The sequence below is a fragment of the Vespula vulgaris genome, chromosome 19 (genome assembly GCF_905475345.1).
Source record: "Vespula vulgaris chromosome 19, iyVesVulg1.1, whole genome shotgun sequence".
In the NCBI taxonomy this organism is placed as follows: Eukaryota; Metazoa; Arthropoda; class Insecta; order Hymenoptera; family Vespidae; genus Vespula; species Vespula vulgaris.
Window position 1 is genome coordinate 3,612,035 of NC_066604.1, and position 22,384 is coordinate 3,634,418.

General features: G+C 41.0%; 1 protein-coding gene across 7 annotated transcripts in view; it reads left to right on the forward strand.

The window, feature by feature from the left end:
- LOC127070605 (mushroom body large-type Kenyon cell-specific protein 1) overlaps positions 1-22,384 on the forward strand; it is a 72,873-nt gene that overhangs the window by 11,636 nt on the left and 38,853 nt on the right. Inside the window, exon 1 of one of the 7 annotated variants that reach the window (XM_051008784.1) lies at positions 2,970-4,381. The exons of the other annotated variants lie outside the window; for them this stretch is intronic. The gene's annotated coding sequence lies outside the window, so the exon portion shown is untranslated. Of the gene's footprint in view, positions 1-2,969; positions 4,382-22,384 lie in introns of those variants that run through there. 7 annotated transcript variants of the gene reach the window in all.

Sequence of the window (22,384 nt, forward strand, 5' to 3'; positions counted from 1 at the left end):
TACACTTTCGGTTGCCATCTTGAAAGCAGAGAGCCGTGCCCCACGGATTATCTAACGAATTTCTAAAGCGTTCGCCTATCCCAAGGTCTCACCCGTTCTCTCTCTCTCTCTCTCTCTCTCTCTCTCCCCCACGTGTCACATTTCCCTTCCTTCTCGACCACTCCGATCAGTCGCTCTTCTTAACTGTCCGTCTCTCCAAACTGTGCCACGCCTCGATCCTCTGTCTCTCTCTCTCTCCCTCAATCTCTCCCCCACCTCCTCTTATCCATATGATTCTTTAAAATGGTGCGGAAGATATCGAACGAGCGGCGAACGATAAGATACGACGATAAGCAGGGGATCGCGTTCGTTCGACTTTTATCTAGCTCGAATCGAGCTAGAGCTTTCGAACGAGGAGGCGGGAAAGTGAAGAAACGTTGAAAAATTCTATGCTTTTCGTCTTTCAATAGCTTACTCTTTCGTTGATCGAACACTTCGAACCGTGAAAGATAGCATATTCTGTTGAAAGGGAAAAGAGGTCACGATAAGAAAGAAAAAAGTAAGACGATTCTACACTCTAAATAAAAAAAAAAAAAAAAGAAATAAGAAAAGAGTATTTTTTCGATATTATCGAACTATATTTAATCCTTTTGCGTGGAAGATACATTGCTACGTCTAAACTTTTCGATTTTGACGGAAAGTAAATAAATATTAATCTCTTTCGTGTATTGTTAAATTTATATATCGTCTATTAATTATTCGAGATAAAAAGAAATTGTTTAAATGTTGTACATGAGAGGATTAAATCTCTTTATTCCGTTTGAAAGTTTGCGAATGGACAGCGTTGTGTTGGCGATTAGACTTTAAATTTCAAATCGCAGTAGCGACTGCATTAAATTGTCTCCTATTAAAAGTGTCATGGCCATGCTCAAGAGAGATAAAAAGAGAGAGAGAGAGAGAGAACATCGAGTATTGCAGCACAACGAGAACGTAGTGTTCTCGAGTCTTGAAAAATTTTGGTGAATGCAAAGGAAACGATAAAGAGGGAAACCGCGAACGACGATAAAACGAGGTCGGTAAGACGATTAATATCCGCGATATTATTACCTAACCTAACGGAGATAGCAAACGGTTAGTCGGGCGTGAAGATCCCGTTCTTTTTTTCTCTTTTTCGTCTCTTACAATCGATCGAACGATCGACCGATCGATCGGTCGAAATCGATACGATATCTTGGAATATCAAAACGTGCCAAAGTCCAACAAATCCACATTCTCTTCTCTCATTGGAGTAAAACGGGAAACCGCGTAAGATCGTTGTAAAAAACGCATTAACGTGTTCACTGTCGTAACATCCGCAGTCATCGTCGATGACCGGTGATACTAAAATTCATTTATTGCGCTATAAGACGAGAAAAACGTATTAGTTCAGAATTAACAGTTATTATTAATTATTCTTTGTTTCAATCGTATGTTTCTGTATTTATAACGGACGTGCCAATTATTATTAACGACAAGGTTTAAAAGTTAACAAACATAACGCGTTAGATAAATTCGATGAATTATTTTAGAACCGTATGAAAAACAAAGTGAGTCAAAACATCGCTAATCTTCGCAATAATTTGTTATCTTTTTTGTGCAATTTTTTCCACTTTTAATATCAAAAATTTATCATCGAGAGCGACCGAGTGCATTGTGCGTATTATTGATAAGAGTAGGTACGGTATCATCCTACGCAATAATTAATCATTATATTTTTGCAATAATAAAAATATGGTATTGTTGTCTGAAAAAATTAGCATGACAGTGAACGTGTTAAAAGCGATCTATGACCGTAAGACAAAGCTATGTTATACGATCGTCGAAACAGGTTCCGAGCGCACTCGAGTGTCGCGCGTCGTTAACGCAACGCAACAACGAAAGGAGCGTGCTCGGTTCTCTAAAAATAGAAGTTGATGTCTTCGACTAACTAACGCGCGTACTTCGAATCGGCCGGCTAGAACGAAACAAAGACGCGAGAACGTTTGCTTCTAATCGAGCTCGCGTGTTGCGCGTCGGAGAGAGAGAGAGAGAGAGCGAAGACGCAAGGATCGATACCTTCGAAGCGTCGACCGAGAAAACTGCGTCGTTCTCCGTTAACGCCCGCGGTGTATCCGGAAAGCAACTTCTTAACCTGTTGATGCCCGGCTTATTTAAACTTGCCGCCTTTCGGACTCTCCATCTGCTATCGATTCGAAACAGAAAATGGTCCAAGATTCTAACGCTCCGGACATTTGATGCGTAAATACGCGTTCTCTCTCTTTCTCGAGATATCAGATTAAATCGCCGAGAACCGTTCATTCGACGTATCGGTACAACGTAGATCGTGAGATACGAATCATAGATTCAAAAATAAGACGCGATCTATGAATGAATATATAAAGAGGTAACACCAACTACGTTCAAAATCGGCATAGATCGTGGATCGAAGAGCGATCGATAGAGAAACGAGTAAGCTTCCATAAATGTGCTAAAAGTTTTATGATACGCGTTTCCGAGAAGAAACGCGAGAGAAAGAGGTATTTTCAAGTGCATTCGGGACCTCGTACTTTCGGCGAAAGTTCGAAAAGGGCGAGGAGACTTCGTGGTTGCCGGTCGAAGAAGAAAGAGGAGTGGAGAGGAGAAGAGAGGAGAAGAGAGGAGAGGAACGGAGAGGATACGAGGAGGGGGAAGAGTAGTTGCACGTTGAGGGGCGCGTGCAGTGCATGCACGTGCATCGAGAGAGAGAGAGAAAGAGAATGAGAGTAGAGTAGAGTGTTTCATCGTCACCGTCATCGTCACTGTCGTCGTCGCCGTCGTCGTCGGATGCGCGCGCGCGCGCTCGCGCGCACCTCTAGTCGAACTGCGACTAGTCGAGGTGGTGGTGGTGGTGATGGTAGCGACGGTAGTGGTGGTGCTGGTGGTGGTTGATACTGCTGCTGGTGGTGGTGCTGGTGGTGGTGGTGGTGGTGGTGGTGTACAATAGTGGTGGGGAGTAGAGGTGGTGGATGGCGGCGCTCTAAGCGCGGCGCGACGCGCCGTCGAGACGCGGATGCAGTTACGGGAGCGCAGCGCGACCAAACGCAACTCGACGGACGTCGCATATCCGGATCAAACGTCGAGGTCTGCCTGCCTGCCTGTCTGCCCGCCTGCCCGCCTGTTTCTCCTCTCTGTCCGTCGTTAATCGTTGAAAAAAAGGGAGAGAGAGAGGCAGAGAGACAGAGAGAGAGAGAGAGAGAGAGAGAAAGAGAGAGAGAGAGATCTTACGTTTGATTTCAAGGAAGAGGAAGAAGAAGAAGAAGAAGAAGAAGAAGAAGAAGATACGAGTGCGTAAGAGAGAGGGAGAGAGAGAGGGAGAGGGAGACTGTCGGTGAAGTATTTGTGTATATCCGTGCAAGAGGAAAAAAGAGAGAGAGAGAAAAGCTGTTCTTGTTCGTTATTATCGTTTTGCCGCTCGGTGCATAAAACCGTTGCTGTTGTTGTTGCTGTTGCTCTTCTCGAGCAAAAGTGTGCGTTTTTGGAAGAAGAAGAGGAAGTAGAGAAAGAAGAAGAAGAGGAGGAGGAGGAGGAGGAGGACGAGGTGGAGGAGGAGGAGGTGGTGGATAAGGCGGACTTTTCATGGCAACCGTTTACCGGTGGATCGAGTCCTTGAAAATAAAACAACCAGCGAGCAAGTCGATGCATTCTTCCTCTTGATCGTTACGTCTACGTCGATTCGGAAAACGGTAATAACGACGATTAACGAAAGAGTAAGAAGAAGGATCTTTCGGATCGGTGAAACGCGCGCGCATCTGAACGAGCGCTCGTGTCCGAAGAGCAGGAGGAGGAGGAGGAGAAGGAGGAGGAGGAGAGGGGGAGGACGAGGAGGAGGAGAGCAACAGGCTCTCCTTCGGTCGGTGACGCAAGGAGGAGGAGGAGGAGGCGGAGGAGGAGGAGGAAGAGGGGGAGGAGGAGGAGGTGGAGGAGAAGGTGGTGGTTGAGAAGAGTTCCAGTCGATTTCGTTGTCGTCGTCGTGTGCTCTCCCATACCTACTTATATTCGAGAAATATCATTTTTAAATATCTTCGAGCATTTATCTTAATTCATCGTCTCGTGTATCACCCGTCCGTATAGATAAAAAGAAAATAAGACAGATAAAAGAGTTTCTCCTGTGTTTCTTCTTTTCCTGTGTACATTTAAGAAGATAAAAAAGAATGACGAAAAGAAGGAGGACTCGACCGTTGTTGCATCGAGAAGATCGGCTCTTGCTGATTGGAGGACGCTGTTCGCTGATCATCCTCGGATTTTGAAGGAATCATCTTTAAAAAGAGAAAGAGAGAGAAAGAAAGAGAGAAAGAGAGAGGAGGGGGGAAGAAAAAAGAAAAAGAGTTCGCGCAACACGCGATCAGTGAGTATCATTATTCACCGTTCTTACTACGAAACGTTTTATTCTTCCTTCGAATGGAACAGAGAGAGAGAGAATGCACGTGTTCTTTGGTGCATGACAAAGAGAAAGACAGGACCATTCGTAATATATAACGACTCAAACATCAAAATGGCCGAAAAGGTTGTTCACGCGGAATTGCTCGGTCTACTTTTCGATTCTCTTTGACTTACCTACGTCTTGCTGGAAACGATCAAAAGACGATAAGAATTTTTTCTTTTCTTTTTTTTTTTTTTTTTAATGCAAACATATTTTCCTCGGTTCAATCTGCACCAAGTGTCGCGATTTTCAACGCTAGGAAATTTCTTCTCTTTTTCTTTCTCTTTCTTTATCGTTGCTTCCTTTCTTGTACGTTTTCGAATCAGAATCGCAGAGAAATCGTGTCAAATCGTTAGAAAAGTGGCAATCGTAACGTTTTAGTCTCTTTGTTTTATTACAAATTGACTTCTCGTAGAAAGAATTCGTTTTTTATCTATCGAAAACTATCTAAATCGGTCCAATCTCGCTGCATCATCGAATACGAAGACAATCTTGAGGATAAGCGACCGACTTGGAAACTCGAAAGTCAGCCGACTTTTAACTTCCACCTTTCGCCAAGGTCGCATAGTTCGTTCGCCACCGGTAAACGGGTTTTCGTTACGCGAATCTAATGATCCTGGTGATTCTATAGAGTTTCCTCCTAATCGTTCCGATTATTATATTATTCGATTAACCGATTACAATAATGTATAATTCTCCCGTCTAACGTCGCGTATAACCTTCGATAAATGTAAAGAGGAAAGTTCGATGAATTTTCGAAACAGTGTTAGACGATGATTTTCTCTTCAGAACGGAGAAAAATATCTTTGTAAATATATTTCACAACGTCGCGTGTCTGCTAAGAATCGGTTACACGTCGTTGGACTATGGCCGAATACGAATTGCAATGGTTTGTTTAGAACTTAATTAGAATGCATGCAAACGCAGTAAAATGAATAAAAACGCATCCTCGAGTCGAAATGAATCTAATTAGAGGCTACGACTTGTTAATATTTTCTTACTTCGTGGAATATATTGCGGAAAGAAAAAAATTATTGTTTTTCTTTTTTTTTTTTAGAAAGATCGAGATTAAAAAAAGAAAGGAAAAGAAAAGAAACGATAGATCGAACAAAGAAGAGTATGCGATTGTTTTACGAATAAAGGAAGTGACTCGTAGGAGACGAATAAAAGACTCATTGAGATGATTCATTTCGTCCACGGATTCGTGCCACGAGACTTGTCATTCGGACAAAATCGTATTATTTAGTTAGGAAATCGTGCTAACGTTCGAATCTTTGATATGCGCCCGGAGAATTCGACGTGTATGACACGTTTTTCGAGCGAAATCGTCAACTGTGAATGATTGTCTCCTCGCAGCCAGCAAATCACCCGAATATTTTCGTTGATATCGAATTTGTACGAATACAATTATTATAGTAGTTGATACCGTTGTTATAATTATTATTTACATAATTATATTAGTGCATATATATATATGTATAATATATATAATGTTTATACGCATATGTTATGTGCATCGAGAGATATCAAATGCATACAAGCGACATACCAAAATCGAATTCAAACAACATTTGATAATAAATATGTAAAAGTAAATGACGAAGGTACATCAAAGTTTATAGGATTGCTTCACATTTTTTCGTCAATTTCTGACATTACGATTTTGGCAACTATTCATACATTAATACAGTTTTGACGTACGTGGGTACACGATTTGTCGCGATACGATTAACTGTGAAACTATGAGAGTTAATTAAAATGAAAGTTAGAAAGTATCGTCGGATTGAACAAATTAATAATATAAAATTACAAGGTATATACATCCGAAAGAAAATCCGCTACTTCGAAGTATTTTATACGAAAAGACGATAAGCGTTTCGTGAAAAAATTCGCGAAAACGACGCAGAATCGCGAATAGTTATCTCCGTGTCTTTCTCTTTCGAAACAGCGAGATCGCACCTTTATCCTGGCACGTTCCTGGACCGGTCAGAGCATGCGCACAAGATGATCGAGAAAGTTCTGTTGGTTTCGTCCAAAGGCGTTTTCGATAATGACTCGTTTCCAATGCAAAAATCGGCACTCGACGAATTCCATTTCTTTTTTCCTTTCTTTCTCTTCTTCGTTGGTTTCGAACAAATTTCACCGTTTTTCATAATTCGTTTAGTAACGTATCGAATTCACTGGAGAGTTTTGTCGATTAAATTTTAGTTTACTTGTGACATAATTATATAACAAATAAACAGAATTTTTAGGTAAATTTAATAATTTCTCTCTTTGTCATCTCCAGACGTCCTCGAGTATACCGATCGGTGAAACTTAGACAACTATAGACAGGGAGAGAGAGGGGGGGGGGAGGGAGAGGGAGAGGGTGGGAGGGAGAGAGGGAGAGAGAGAGAGAGAGAGAGAGAGGGAGAAAGGAGGGTGGGAGTATAACATGACCTCGGATTACGAGGATCCGCGCAACCGTGGCAAACACTGCTCTGGCGCATTTACATATCGCGTTCGGCCGTGCACGTGACAATTATTTATATAATCCGTTGTCATTCTAACTCCGCCATATTCGTATGATAATTGGCCGATATAAAATTCTCAGTGCGTGTGGACGATGCAGAACGTTTGTAGATAGCTCGTAGACTTCCTGAAATATCGATGGAAATCGCGGGAAGCCAAGTATCAATCGAATCGATCGATTCGAACTAAAAGTTGATAATGCGCACTAAAGACGTATTAAAATTTTGTCCCACGATTCTTCTCGTCATTTGAAATACGCCAATGTATAGGAGTAAGAGGAGTAAGGTTCGCTCGTGAAAATCGATAGGAGGAACGCGTCATAGTGATTCGCGTTACCATCGCAGAGGATACGTTCAATGTGGTTCCAAGGTGATAATTTAGAAATTCCCCTGGAGAAGAGGAAACTAATTTCGAGTGTGGTACTTTGGTGCATCATCGAAGAATCCTTCTCCTTCCGGTATGGGCTCGGTCGATATGTCTTTCGAGACCGGCAGCAGCCGACGCAGCTACGACTACTACCGACCACTTCTTCTTTTAGAAAGCTGAAATTCGCCGTATTCAGTAGGTTAAAGTAGAAAATTCGGTTTGACCTCGATTTAGAAACGACACGTACGATGCGTCAAAGTCCTTAGACATCGATGAGAGAGGTTTCTATCGTGTATCGTTCGAGAAAATCAGATAGAAAGAGAAAAAAAAAGAATATACGCTTGCATCCTCGTTTTATACTCGCGTCATTTTAATTCTTTACTTCTCTCTTCGTACGAAAGCTACTCGACAAAATCGCTAAAACGACAAATTAAGATGTAGAACGCGACTCGACGCTCTGCATCGATACAGCGTTCACGTTCGCAAACAACATTTCGGTCGGAAATACGATAATCAAGCGGCGCCGGAACAACGAAGTTTCCAATGATAATAGCGGCTTCGTATTTCGATACGTACCGAAAACAAAGCAACCGAGTACGAACGTTCGCTACGTCGTTTCGTCGAGCAACCATCATGGTGTTCGATGGTCAACCGCGAATATTCGCAAAAAATTACCGGCTACATTTACCGGACCATCTGTCTATTACCGGTCTCTTCTTCGGTTCTAATTCATTTCATTGGCCAGGACATTAAATCGATTCTTAATCCGAAAATTAATGTTTCCTACAAGTTTCTTTTTTATCGATCGACTCGACCCAACGCGATAACGAAATTGATTTACAAATGTATTTCTCTTCCGAAGAAAAAGTATCTGTAATGCCAGATCCGCAAAAATCGTGACAAAAGTGATCAATCGTTCTTAGTCGAGGCGTTTGAGTTTTACCAGAAAATAAATTAGAATCGAAATTTCTCTTCCGTTATTAAGTTAACACATTATTAACGATAATATATTTTTGTCTCTAAACAAAATAGAACAAAGTTGTGCATGAGAGAGTTAATTTGATTAAAAGTAGAGAAATGTGTGCGTCCTCGCACACGTCGAAAGGCGAGAACGCTTAGCTTCTAAGCTCTCTGCGAGCAACAGGTTGCGCCATTGTGTCAACTTGAAAACACCAGCGCCACGAATATTTTGAAAATCTCTCTCTCTCTCTCTCCTCCCCCCCTCTCTCTCTCCCTCCCTCCCTCGCTCTTTCTCTCGAATCTTTCGATATTCGCAAACACTTTTACGTAAAGCCAAAATTCGTTTTAATCCGATCTGCGCGTACGAGCAAACGATTCGAGCAAAGAATGAAAGAAAAAAAAGAATTTCTATTACGCAAAAGCTTATGAACCGGAAAAGACAGTTGGAGTATATAACCCGTTCACCTTTTCCCGGTGGCAGTCCTGCCGGTAACTTAACCAAGGTCTCAAACGAGCGCTCACGCGCACTAAGGCGCATCGTGCACAGGGAATACGTATTCGACCGCAAACTTCCATCCAGCAACGCGTTTCTGTAAGCCGACATTTCTTTCCTTTCTTTCATTTTGTTGCTTCGAAACGATTACTTTGCACTTATATTTTCGATAATCTTATTTAAACCTTTATATCTCCAATTCTTTTTCGTTGTATTTCCTTTCTGAGGTGTCTCGTTACATCGTTCCAAATAGCAGAATGTTGCACTTTTTTTTTCAACATGCAAATAGACGTGTCTATAAATTCTTCGTAATTGGCGACTTTCTTCTACGACGGACTTATACGCGAGTACGACTCTCTATAGATACTACGTACATTAAATAACAATTTATAATCGGTAAATGTCAAGCTTCGGTTATCGAGTTACAATTAATTTTCTAGTAAAACGAAAATGAACAAAACGTAAAAGTTATAAGCTATTTTAGAGGATTAACGTAGTCACCTCTGCGAAATTGTTAAAAAATGCATAAAAGGTAAAAGAAGCGTCGATTCGTTCGGACTCGAGGACAATGGACGAGGTAGGGTAGAAAGAAGAAAAGGAGAGAGAGAGAGAGAGAGAGAGGTGAAGGCAGTTGCACGAGACAGGAAGAAGGAGAGAGAGATAGATACAGTTGGAAGTGATGATGCGCGTGCGCGTGCTTCGCGAAGCGCCAGGCCAGTCAATCGTAACGATGGAAATGAGAACGACGGAGTAAAGAAAATACGAGAGTTTGTCCTCTTCTATTCGCTATTTCGTCGTCTTCGTCCAATTCCTTTTTGTCCTTCTTTCCTTTTTTTTTATTTTCATTTACGTATCTCATCGAAATTGCTCGTCATTATCATTGCCGAAGGAATCAACCACGATTCATGGAAAATATATTTCAATGAAACCAACAGATCAAAGGAGTAGACTCAATTTCATTCATATCTCGATCGTTAAGCTTTACGTTTATATTATATCGCAATTTTTGTCTTTTTTTTTTTTTACTTTTCCTTTTTTTTTCATTCCACTTGAATTTGCTAATCCATGGTATTTTTTTCTTACGAAAATGGAGTTTTATCTGATAAATCTACAAATCGATATTAAAATGTTTTTATATTTTGAGATTACTCGACTAAAAAGTTTCATTTGTATTCGTGCTATAAAAGCAAATATTTTAATTAATTATACGGTAAATCGATTTGAAAATTAATTGATAAAAATTCTTGAAACCAAAAATATCGTAATGTTTCAAAGATGTTCGAATAAAATTTCATTGACATAATTTATAATAATTTTCATAATAAAAAAAAGGCACGTTTTGCCGTGGCTCCAGAGTATGATAAATTTAATCAACGCACAACGATATTAGAATTCGATCGCATTTAATTTATTATCGAGACCGGATATTCTATGTGTTCGTTGCTAAATCAATGAAGCAAGAATAATACAATACTTTGTAGAGGTAACGAACTCGAGTGCAAGAAATAACTCTTTGCGGTATTCGATCCCGCACTGTATCGATCGTTTCTTGTTGATTCGATCGATCGATCGATCGCTTTTCCTTCTCGGAAAAAAGCATACTTGTTTCGTTACGATAATTATCATACGTGTAGTATGTTCTTTTTCTTTTTCTTTTTTCAATTTTAGGCATTAGAAATAACTCGAGCAATGAAAAAACTCCTTACGTATTTAATTTATATATAAATGTATGCGTATGAATGCTATCGTCTAAACGATCGGATAAATTGATTTGAAATTTATATCAAAAATCGAATTACACGGATCGTGGATACACGAGTAATTTCGAATCCAAGTTTAGACTTATAAATGGCGCAAATTTAAAAAATTAAAGACTTCCCCTAAAAACTCAGTTATAATAAAGCAAAATGTTATGAGCTATTAGTGCCAACCACGTCGATCGTACCTATTTTCTTTCTTTTTCTGTGAACTTTCATACAGATAAAAAACGAGTAGGGTAGAATATTTTTATCCAACGAATCTCAAACTTCTCTCTCCGTTCTCCAGCGAAAATAAAATCTGGCCTTTTCGAAGGTAAGGTATATCTCTCTTTCTATCTCCATCGCTTGTGCTTAGCGAATCGAGGAAAGTGGAACGAAAACGCATAAGGTTAGAGCGGTTTTATGCGACGAGTGACTGGAGACGTCGAAAGTTCGCGCAACCTCTAGACGAGAGAACGATTTATCGGCTATGAAACATAAATTTGCTCTTTAGCGTGGTCCCTGAGAAATTTGATAAGAGATCTCTCTCGTTCTTCTTTCTTCTTCCTTGTCACATTTATTTCTATCGGAAAAAATATCCTTGAAATTTAAACTCTTCTCGAAAACGATGTTTATCGTTTATAAATTAAAACGCATCTAAATTGTCCGATAGCAGCGAGTAGATTTGAGAATTACGTCACGTACACACATGCCGAATGTTTATATATTTTGTCGCTTGACCTACATTGACCTACGATTGAAATCTTTGTCGCAGAGGAAACGTCCTCTATTACGCATATTATCTATTACATATTATTATACGTATTTTGTCCTAGAAAGAAGAAAAAAAAAGAAAAAGCATATTTACCGAAAGAAAATTCCGCTGGTTTATAACGCGCAATTAAATAAAACTCTTTTTTTACACTTGGTTTAAACTTGTTGGCAGGCTTAAAGATCGGTCGATGTATTTACAATAGATGTAAGAAATCGTGTACGCGTTAAACGAGAATATGTAAAAATAGTTTCTACGCGCGAAGCAAAGAAAAAGAAGATTCGTTTTTGGTGAGATCAAAAAAGAAGAAAAGAAAAAGAAAAAACTGTAGACGATAGCCACTCTTGCTCGAGAAAAGGGACATTTCTAAGGAAGGATATCGTGTCTAATGACGGGAAAAAAGATAGACATGGCGGATGGAAAGGTGTTCACCGTGCTATTAGATACGGCAGGATGCACCTCCTCTCTCGATGGGAATCCAGATATAGCTTGCTCGCTTTTTCTTTTCGACCGGAAAAAGAAACGAAATCGTCATAAGAAAATGGTGCTATCGATAGCAAAGCCTGTCAATTTCTTTTCCTTCTTCCCATTTTTTATTCTTTTCTTTTTCTTTTTTTTTACTTTTTTCTACGTTCGAGTTCACTCGAACATTTGACAAAATTTCAAATATCGGCGAAAGCGATCTTCGAGTTTCGAAAATGAAATAAAAGAAAAAATCGTCGAATCATTTCGTCGATGAATTTTGCGCTGTAATCAAATACAAATGCATAAAGTGGAAATAACAGAAAAATTACATTGCCATGTGAAAAACTAAATTATTACATATATGTTAAATTGTGCGTCAAACCGTGTTAAATATTAATGTATTTTGTCGTTTTTCGACCGTATGCTTTATTAAAAATCGAAATTCACAGAAGGCTTTCGTCGGTAAGAAGAAATTTACATAGAGAATTGGCGTAAATGGTAAAAGATTCGTGTGTACTACGCTCTCTCTCTCTCCCTCTTTTACACTCTCCAACGACTAATGGACCTAAGACTCTATTAATATTGATAATGGCGAAAATCAGGCCAATAAGAAACCACGGTACTCGTTGCGTTGGAAGGTCACGGCATGACGCTGCGTCTACGTTTGGGTCGCGGCGTATCGTGCTGGCATACTTTTGAGATCTCGATGCATCGATCGATATGCGTTTTAAAACTCATGTAAATCGGAAAGCGAACGCGAACGCGAACAGAGAGTTCGTTTCGTAAAAGTGGAGTAGTAACGTGTCTTGCGAGCTACCTTTAAGAAAAAAAAAAAAATAATAATAATAAGATAAAAGGAGAAAATAAAACGCGTACTTGTAAAAACTCTAAGCACTAAATGGAAATTTAATGACTAACATTTTATCAAGCTCTCTTTTAACGTAACACGAAATTAATAATTAAGATAAGAAAAATTAATTATTTAATCGCTTAGATAATTAAAATTATACAGAGCCGGGAAAAATCAAGAAAGATCTAATATTAAATAAATATAAAATATAATGACTCCTGAGATTTTAAAGTCGAATAAATATAACTAAAAGCGATTAATTAAAATATAATGTACGTTCTCTTCGCATCTTCTTCTCGTACGTTCTCTTCGTATCCACGATAACATTACCTCGCAGAAAACAATAACAAAGAACAACGCTATCGTTATATAAACAAATACGCATTAACGAATATTTGGCTAGCCGGCACACGATAGGTGACCTCTGATGACTTTTTTGAAACGTATTTTCCTGAAACGCTAAAAATATGAATTAATTACTTAAAACTATGCAGATAATATTACGAGATTTCTGATAATCGAAGGATTCTTCGACGATGGTTATAAATCTACGGGACTTCTTCTCGGCTTATCTCGGAGAAAGACTCGATTAGTTCTTAGCGAGGACGTTTCTAATTATTTCTATGTTGGAAACAAGTAAAAGAAGAACACGATGAGGGGCAATGAAAGGAGAGTGTACTATTTTAAAACTCCCTTCGAAATAACAAATGTATAAATTCTATCTTATAAACGAGCTTCCCTTTACTCTCCTTTCGTTCGTCCCTCACGTTACGCAGCGAGCTCCAAGGAAGGAATGATAGCCCTCTCCTACCTACGAGGGGTTAGAAGTGCTCGAGATTTGTCGGAATTAGTCGATCGAAGTCGAGGTTATCCGAACGTTATACCACCACCACGGAGCTTTCTCGATTCACCTTTGTAGGCACGGAGTACGTACGTAGTACTACATAATATAAACCTTGAACCGTCCTTGTCCTATAGCTGCGTACACTTTGTTTATGACTTTCAACGAGTCTTTTGTTGACATCTTTCGTAAGTCCTCTGTCGAGGTCACACGTGTTTCATCTAATTTTCCTTGTCTTAGAAAATAAAATTCTACACAATTTTTTTACGTGGCAATAATTTATATCGGGTTTAGATGAACTATGTTTATCGTTATATTTATAAGCCTTCAGATTAAATTTATTTGTCATTGCGCTTGTGTACTTTATGTTTCATTTCAGGGATTATATCTTATTATGTAACATAATACTTAAAAATAACGAAACGAATTATCTCAGGAACTTAATCGTATTCGATTTATCGATATATCGTATCGATATATCGTATTATTATCGATCGTGATATGCAAGGGTGATCAGTTAGGTCAGTTATCTAATATACTTTCGCGCATTGCATCTTATTGGACATCGCTCGAAGAGCGTTTCTTTTTTTTATAATATTAATTTATTTTCTTTGACTTTGACTTTACATAATCGTCGTACTTATCGTCTTAGGCTTAAATTAATTAGTTCGTAAGATTTAGGTTTAAGTTGAACAACGGACCGTTCTTACGATATTAGCGGTCTACGTTGCTACTTAATTTTTAAGTAATTCCATTGTCGATTCTCTTTCCCTTTCTCGACGTACTTGCAACTGTAATTATTATTATACTTACGTGCCTTTAAGTTTCTTTAAAAGGACCAAACTTTATATATCGAGTCTACCGAACGGTTTCAACGATTTAGCTGAATTTTTACTCGCTCTTCGGAAAGACGAGTAAAAATGAAAAAGCTTCTGCCAAGATCGAAAGTTATTAATATCAATGGAAATGACGGCGCGTTAATAATTGCTAATAAAAACGTACGTATTATGTTATCTCGCTTAAAAAACCGGGAGAACTTTTCAGTGGACTTAATAATATCTATTTATCTATTTATCCAGCAGATCTTGTTTGTTCGTATTCCAGCACGTCACCTCGTACATCTCATAGTTGGATCATGCATGTAATTAGCTTAACTTATAATTTAAATTGTTAAGTGTAGACCTCGGAAGTTGCTCAGAGTCTTGCGTTTTAATCTGTCCCGTGTGCCTTGTACGATTCTTCTTCGAGGCAATCTTCCTCTCTACGAATATTTTTGAGTTTGCCAGTGCGTTCGTTATTTTGTATCTACATAAGTGATGTATACATGCATTATTTATACATAATATTTGTATTGTAAGTTGACCGATAAATAATGGCTGAATTTGTATTAAAAAATAACAAGTACGGAGTTAATTATCTAGATAGAAAATATCGAACATTCCGGCGTCACTTGTGGCCGACGCGACTTTAATATATTCCAACAATAATCACGTTCTTGCGGAGATATTCGATTAGATTCAGAACGACCACGCCTACAAGAATAACTTAATGCTCCAAGATTTTATCAAACAACGTCTTTATTTCGTTGATGGCATAGAATATAAACTATCCCTCTAAATTCGTTCTCTCTGATCGACTCAATTCGTTTACGACGGAATTGATTTTACATTTAAACTCTTATACGTTTCCTCAAATTAATCTTTGATCGTTTTCGCAGTTACTCGATAGTCGTCATTTTCAATGTATTACAATTGACAAGTGATCGTATTTCGATTGTACCAAGTGTAGATAATTCGTCGAAAGGCATCTATCGAAAGGCATCTATCGAAACGCTTTTTCTTTAAAGCTCGATTTGAAGAATATCGAAAGAACGATAAAGACAAGACGTTTCTTTTTCAAAGTAGAAGAAAGAAAACGATATTGGCAAAGTGTGAGAATTCAAAGAGCTTTGATCGTTTTCGTTTACGTTCGTCATAAACGACGTTGACCGTCGCGAATAGAAAAGTGTTGTGATATAAATCGGTATGAGCGATCGTAGAAGAGACAGTCTCTCGCGTGTAAGGCACCTCGTCGAATCTCGTTTCCCTCCTTTTCCTCAAACTCTCGCTCTTTTCGAGGCTTCTTAAACCGGTAGTCGTCGTAAAATCCGTCGTTACAGCTTCTATCGCTTTTACAACACATCGTGTGGCCATCGTACTGTAACCCTTCTTCCTGCCTGCAAATCGACGGCGACGACGACGACGACGACGACGACGACGATAAACATTTGTGCAAAGTTCCTCGATGTGAGCCAAGAATCTCGTGAAAATTCTTACCATAACGTCGAAACTTCTCCTATCTTTCTATTTTCCTTTTTGCGCATCAAGAAACGATATAATAAAACGCGTTGAGTGTACCGAAATGATAATTTGCACACGTAAAAAAACATGTAATGTTTCGGATGCAGAGCAATGATCAATTTTCTGACGTAACGATTTTCCAAAAGATCAGTCAACGCGGAAGAGTTTAAAAGGCCAAAAAAGAAAATCGAAAATAATACGAAAAGAGAAGAACAGGACGCCTAACGTTTTCGCATCGGACAGTAACACGCACGAGTGCATTTCGTTGGACGAGTCGCGTTGTGGCAGGAGCGTCCCCATTCTAGTTCGGCTATCTACATCGTCAACTTTACGTAACCACACGAAACCTGTCAGCCGACATTTTGGTGTTAACCAATGGCGACGTTCGGGCTCTCTCTCTCTCTCTCTCCCTCGCTCGCTCGCTCGCTCGCTCGCAATACGATTCGAGTGATCTCATTATTCTTTCTCTCTTTTGTTTTTATCTCATTTTATTAAGATCTATTATTCATTTATATATTTAGTTCTCAGAATGATGTTACGTTAAAGCTCCTAAAGATCAAATCCTTTTTAAGAAGCAAATGTCTTTTTTCAAACAAATTTGCAGTTTATCATTCGTCGGTTTCTTGGATCCAATTAACGTTACCACGAGTAGATCGATTTACATCTTGCCGAAGCTATTAATGAATGGTCCAAAGCACTCGGAAACAAAGTTTGACTTTAAAATTTGTTCGATCTCTAGTTTGAATGCATAAAGTGGTGAAGTTCGAAAGGTTAAAGGTTCTACCACTTGTCTTACTTCTGTCTCCGTAAGCGTAAACTTCCTGAAGTAAGAGAGAGGGAGGAAGAGAGAGAGAGAGAGAGAGAGAGAGAGGAGGAGGAATATTTTTGATACCTTTCACGGTTCGATGGTAATGGCCTTGTTAATTCATTAAGTGGCCCCTACCGTACGACACAGCTCACGGACAAAGCATGCTTCTCGATTTTGTCCGAGTCAAAGCGACCGCTTGAAAATCGCCTGATGCTTCCTCTACAACATTTTTGCGAATAATTTAAAATTGCGAGCGAAAAAAAAAGAGAAGGAGAAGAAGCATTAGACAATTTGCAATCTATGATTTAGCCACTTTTATCAATTAATAAAAGATGCGCGCGATGCCAAAGAGAAAAAGCGAGAGAAAGAGAAAGAAAGGAATGAAAGAAGTTTATCCAAAAGCAGGTGAGGCGCCAAGAGGAGGAGTATACTTTCCGGAAAGTCCCAAGATAAGATAAGATTAGATCAAGGGAGGTTAAAGTACGTTTGCCCGGTACTATTCAAGATGCACTTTTTAAAGAGAGAATCCGTACGACTCACTTTTTGTTTTTCCTTTTCTCTTATTAAAATCGGAGACGTCGTTCGAATGCACTTTTCTCTCAACGTATCCTCGCTTCCTTTCTCTTTATTCTTTTATTTTTCGAAAAAGGAATTACGTATAACGACGAAGACGGAACTCGAAACATGGTTGGATATTTCGGACGAGGAAGAACATACGTGCATATATACGTCCGCAGAAGCATTTCGAGACGGCTATTATGTTTCCCCTCAAGGTATTTCGTAATAACGTAAACGAAATGTCGTCTAAGGGTCGTGTTATTTCTGGCAGCATCGTGCTTTGACAGCATTTTGCGAACGCTTGCCCGGTTTACCTTGTGTTCCGCTAGCGCATCGACCGTTCGCGGAACCATTACTCGTTGCTTCCACATTAACGCGTTTCTCAGCGAATCTCAGCCGGTTAATGTTCGAGTGACACCGATCAACGGCACGTGCGAGAACTTATTCCTCTTAGTTAGGTATTAACATTTTTCTATCCACGCTTTCTTCCATCTCGTAACAATTTTCGTTAGAACGTAGTTGGCCGAATACGATCAAATCGCGAATGCGTCTGTTAAGTGGATACTTTGTAAATTCGACGCTATAAAAGCGATTTTTGAAACGCTCGTGTCAAAGAGTAAAGGGAGAGGCGACAACGACGACGAGACGTTGGCATCGACGTGCACGGATAGCGAAGCGCAGTCAACAAGTTGTTCAGCCGGACCACCCCTTCCCCCAGCTAAACTCCACTTCCTATAATTATTAAACGTCACGTATCGCGGCTGTGCCAGCCAATTTATATCGAAGCAGACCCGACGCACCTCGAACGAATTCTCTTTCATCCTTTCGCTGGGTAGAAACGATCGTTCGACTTTCTCCCAATTCTTCGAGAAAACTTGGAGTCAAACGTTTCTTATCTCTCCGGTTGGGTTCTACAAAGAAATCCGTGCAACTCGATACGACGTGTTAAGCGCAGTAAGATCGTCGTTGCGTGTTCCTTGTTACAGGCTACATTATTGGTCAACATACCGTTGCTCTTCACGCTGACCTATCTTTCGAGCGACAACACGACGATCGACCGTGTCGTCGTCATCGGTTCGCTCTAAATGTGGCTTCTCGAGTACCTCCGAGCGTGTACGGGTCGTCCGATGTAGGAACATTTCCTAGATGTGTTGTATAGAAATCGTTAACGAGATTCTTCGAATTTGCAAAAAAAAGAAGTAATACTTTTAGAACGTCATTCTTAATCAGAAACGTGGAAACTTTTGGTTCGAAGGATTTGAATCGACTTTTACCGACGCACGCTCTAACGATTGATATTTTAATTTCACTCTAAAGAATGGTCTTTTTCTCTTTTTCCATTCGAACGTGAAACAACACAATCGTAAAACAATCACAACGATAATATCGAGCGATGAACGTTACTCTTTCAGCTTCGGTATAAGCATCGAACCTCATTGCGAAAGGGCTTCGTTTAAAATGCACGAGTCGTCTCGCAGAGGCTAACGCCCCGACATAGCCACGGTGCTCCCGTACGACGAGGAGGTAAGGGAGAAGGGAAAGAGGAAATATTAATTTCAAGATTTTTTGTTTGGCTTCTCTTCCAGCCGCTCTCCCTCTTCTAGCCCTCCCTTCATCCCTTTGCTACCTTCTCTCACGCGATATTGGCAACGGTGGAAAGCCAAGGGAGCTTTGGCTAGGGGCGAGAGGACATTAATTTGCAAGAGTCGTAAACAAGAAGGTCGCCGACTGTCGATACTTTTAATAAAATGCTAGCAATTAAATTGTGCGGAGAACGGTAATGGTTAGAAGCGTTGGTTGGATGGTTGGATCGGTCGAAGTTCCCTGGGTGGTGATGGTGCTGGTGGTGCAACTGCCGGTGGTTGGGGTGAAAGGTAATATCGAACTCGTATTTTAGGTGGACGACGAGGAGGAAGAGACGAAGCGACGGCGCGAGGAAGAAACGGTGGAGGAGGAGCGAGGGGGCGAGAGGGACGGAGGGAGGGAGGGAGAAAGAGAGAGAGAGAGTAGCGCCGGTCGGCGGGGAAAGAAACAAAAAACGACTAGTAAAAGAAACAAAAAGAAAAGCGCGTCTTTGGCGATGCTTCGGTGGTGGTAGTTAACCCCCTGCAGGAAGCGGAGGGTCGTGGCACCCACCACCACCGCCACCATCGCCACCACCACCACCACCACCACTACCATCTCCACCACCACCAGCAGCATCGCCGCTGCTACTACTACCACCTTTACCATCACCCCTACCGGCCGTTTCTTCTCCTCTCTCTCGCGCGCTCTCTCTCTCTTTCTCTCTCGCTCTCGCTCTCCTTCTATCTCTCGCTCCTCCCGTCTTCCTTACCCACACTCGAAACTTTTTTCTATCTCTTCTCGTTTCTGAAATTTTTGAATATCCGATCAATAGAAGACTGGCCGGTGAAAAAAATCGAGAAGGGAGTGGTAGTCATCCCCACCGAGCGATCGAGACTACTATTACCACTTCTACTAAACTTCTTCTTCACTACCCTCTCTTTCTTTTCCGATTAATTATCAATTAGCGTAGGTTTCTTCGTTCTTTCGAGTCTTTCTCCGAACGTTTTAGCGTCGCGCGCATCCATTTATATTCCTCACGGAGAATTAACACAGAGCTTCGATATATATGACTGAAAGAGAGAGAGAGAAAGAGGCGGAGAGCCGGTCGATCGATGAGAAGTGAGTGGGAGAAAGAGAAAGAGAAAGAGAGAGAGAGAGAGAGAGAGAGAGAGAGAGAGAGAGAGAGAGGGACGAACCGTTTTCAATCTCCTCGAGATTGGATTACTCCTTTGTGTGTTACGCAACAATTTTAGGTGGCATCGCGAGTTCGATGCAAGCCTGGTCGGTTTTATTTCGACCGAGGGTTGAAGCCTCGGAGACGTCATAGTCGATTTCCGAGACGACCCTACGAGTCGGGAACTCTTTTAAATTTTCATACAAGTACGGAGGGGCTAACTCTCTTTCTGGTCTTTTCTCTCTCACTCCCCCTTCTCTTCTTCTTCTATTTCTTCTGCTTCTTTAAAGCGTTGCTTTTCGTATCGAAAAGCGGTAGTGTTCGCGTTACCTCAACTAAATTATTCTGTAGCGTTCGTCAGGCATTCGTTCGTAGGTGCAACGACGTATCTTGGAAATAGCGCATCAGGAGAATAGGAAAGTAACCACCTGTCACACTTCCATGCTCTAGCCGGTCGTTCTTATAGACCGTACTACTACTGAATTGCGACGCTAGACGAAGCAAGTTTTTTCTATCGAATAGTTGGATCAAAACGACGAGTTAACTTTTTTTTCGTGGAAACTCGCTTCTATGAACGTCTTTCGTAAATAATCGATAGGTCACTCTTCGACGGTAACTCTTTCGATCCGCGAAAGAGTTATATTTTTGTTCCCTCGGCGAAGGACAAAACGTCGAAGGCGTCGAGAGAGGTGCGAGGAAAAGAGAGAAAAGAATAATAATGTAAAGCTGGAGGTGAGAGAGAGAGAGAGAGAGAGGGGGAGGGAGGGAGTACAGGGGTTGGCTTTTTTCTTTCGCGTCTTTTCAGACGCAAGCCAGTCGGCTGTTCCTTGTCTTACTTGTGTGGGGCGCAACGTTTTTGAAGCGTTTCCTAATTGAGAGAGCCAGCCGGAAAAGGAGTAGTAAGCGAAAGGGATGAGAAGTAGGTAGAGAGGAGGGGGTGTGCGTTGCGAGAGGGTAGGGATCGATATGATTTTTTTTCGGAATAGGAACCAAGGGAGGGTCGAGTAGCAGGGGTAAGGGTTGGTGTGGGTGCCGGAGGGTTGCGACATATCCTCCCGTCTCTACGTGGAGTCGAGATGAGAGAGGTGCAACGAGGGTTTGGGTATGGCACGAGAAGGGGTGAGAAGGTGGAGGGTGGCTTGGAGAAGGCAGTGGCGGCGACGGTGACGTAGACTAGCACGTTCGTAGAGCTGCCAGAGAAACTTGCTGTTCGACAAAGAGAGGCGACGACGCTGTTTTATAATTGCGTTTTTAATTTGATGGATTCTTTGATGCGTTTCGTCGCCGTGCTGCTTTTCGACCGAGCGAGACGACGGGGGTGTTTCACGCGTGTACAACACACATGCCTATCAAGGAGTAGTACCAAGAGGAGTCGGAGTAGGGACGAGTAGCGATGCGTGTGTGGAGTGGAGAAACGCCGAGAGCTGCGTCTGACCCAACACGAAATACACCTTCCCTCTCCTCTCCCCCTCCCTCCCTCCCTCCCTCTCTTCATCCCCCTCTCTCACTCTCTCTCTCTCTCTATACACCTTTTCGTGAGTTACCTGCGCACACGCGTCGTCTCGCAAGTTACACAGACTAGGCGCTAAACAGGCCTTACTACGCGTTCGTATGAGAAACGGAGCTTTTTTTGGCCTTCTCTTTTTCGCCCGCTCCGCAGACTGAATTACTTTGAACCGTGTTTCCCAAAGGCATCTCCACCCAGGATCCTTTTCTCTCTTTCTCCCTCCCTCGCTCGCCTCTCTCCGCTGTCTCTCCGTATTTCTTTTTCTTTGCAAGTCGAAACATCATCAGAATGTTATTCTATATTGTTAATTTTTGTAATTCATAAATGTTAGCATAACTTGATTATCGTTGGAAACGAAATAATTCAGCAAACTCAGCCTTTCGATATTTTCAATCTACTCGTTTTTACCGTTCCACTGCTTTTTCCCCGGGTTGCATTCCTCTTGCGTTTTACGCGACGCTTTTCGATCGTTGGAGGAGGAGTAGAGTCGCGTTCGAAAACGAGATTATTATTCCCGGTGGCGAAAACTTTTAATCCATTAGCAGGCCGATCGCGTTTCATAAATTTTTAAGTAAAAATTAATTAAAACTCCATCCCCCTGTGACCGAATCCCGTTTCGATATTTGTTTATCGTTTGCATGACCCAGACCTAACCCAACACTGTTCGGTCTGTTGATACTCGACGGTAAAAATATTGTCCATCGAATTTCGCTGGGATTCACTTCGTTCCTAAATCCATTTCGTTCGATAACGATTACGTCGATTTAATCGAGACGAGATAATAATCCGACGACAATCGATTTAAGAACGTATCGAAGATTATCGTTCAAAAAGATCTGAAGAATAATACGACTCGCGTCGAATACATGATTTCAAAGTATCGTCGCAAAGGTGCCACGAGGAAGAAAGAGAAGTCTAAATTTAGTAGACGTCCAAAGTATGGTCGCACGAGTGTGAAAAGTAGTCGAGTGAACGAGCG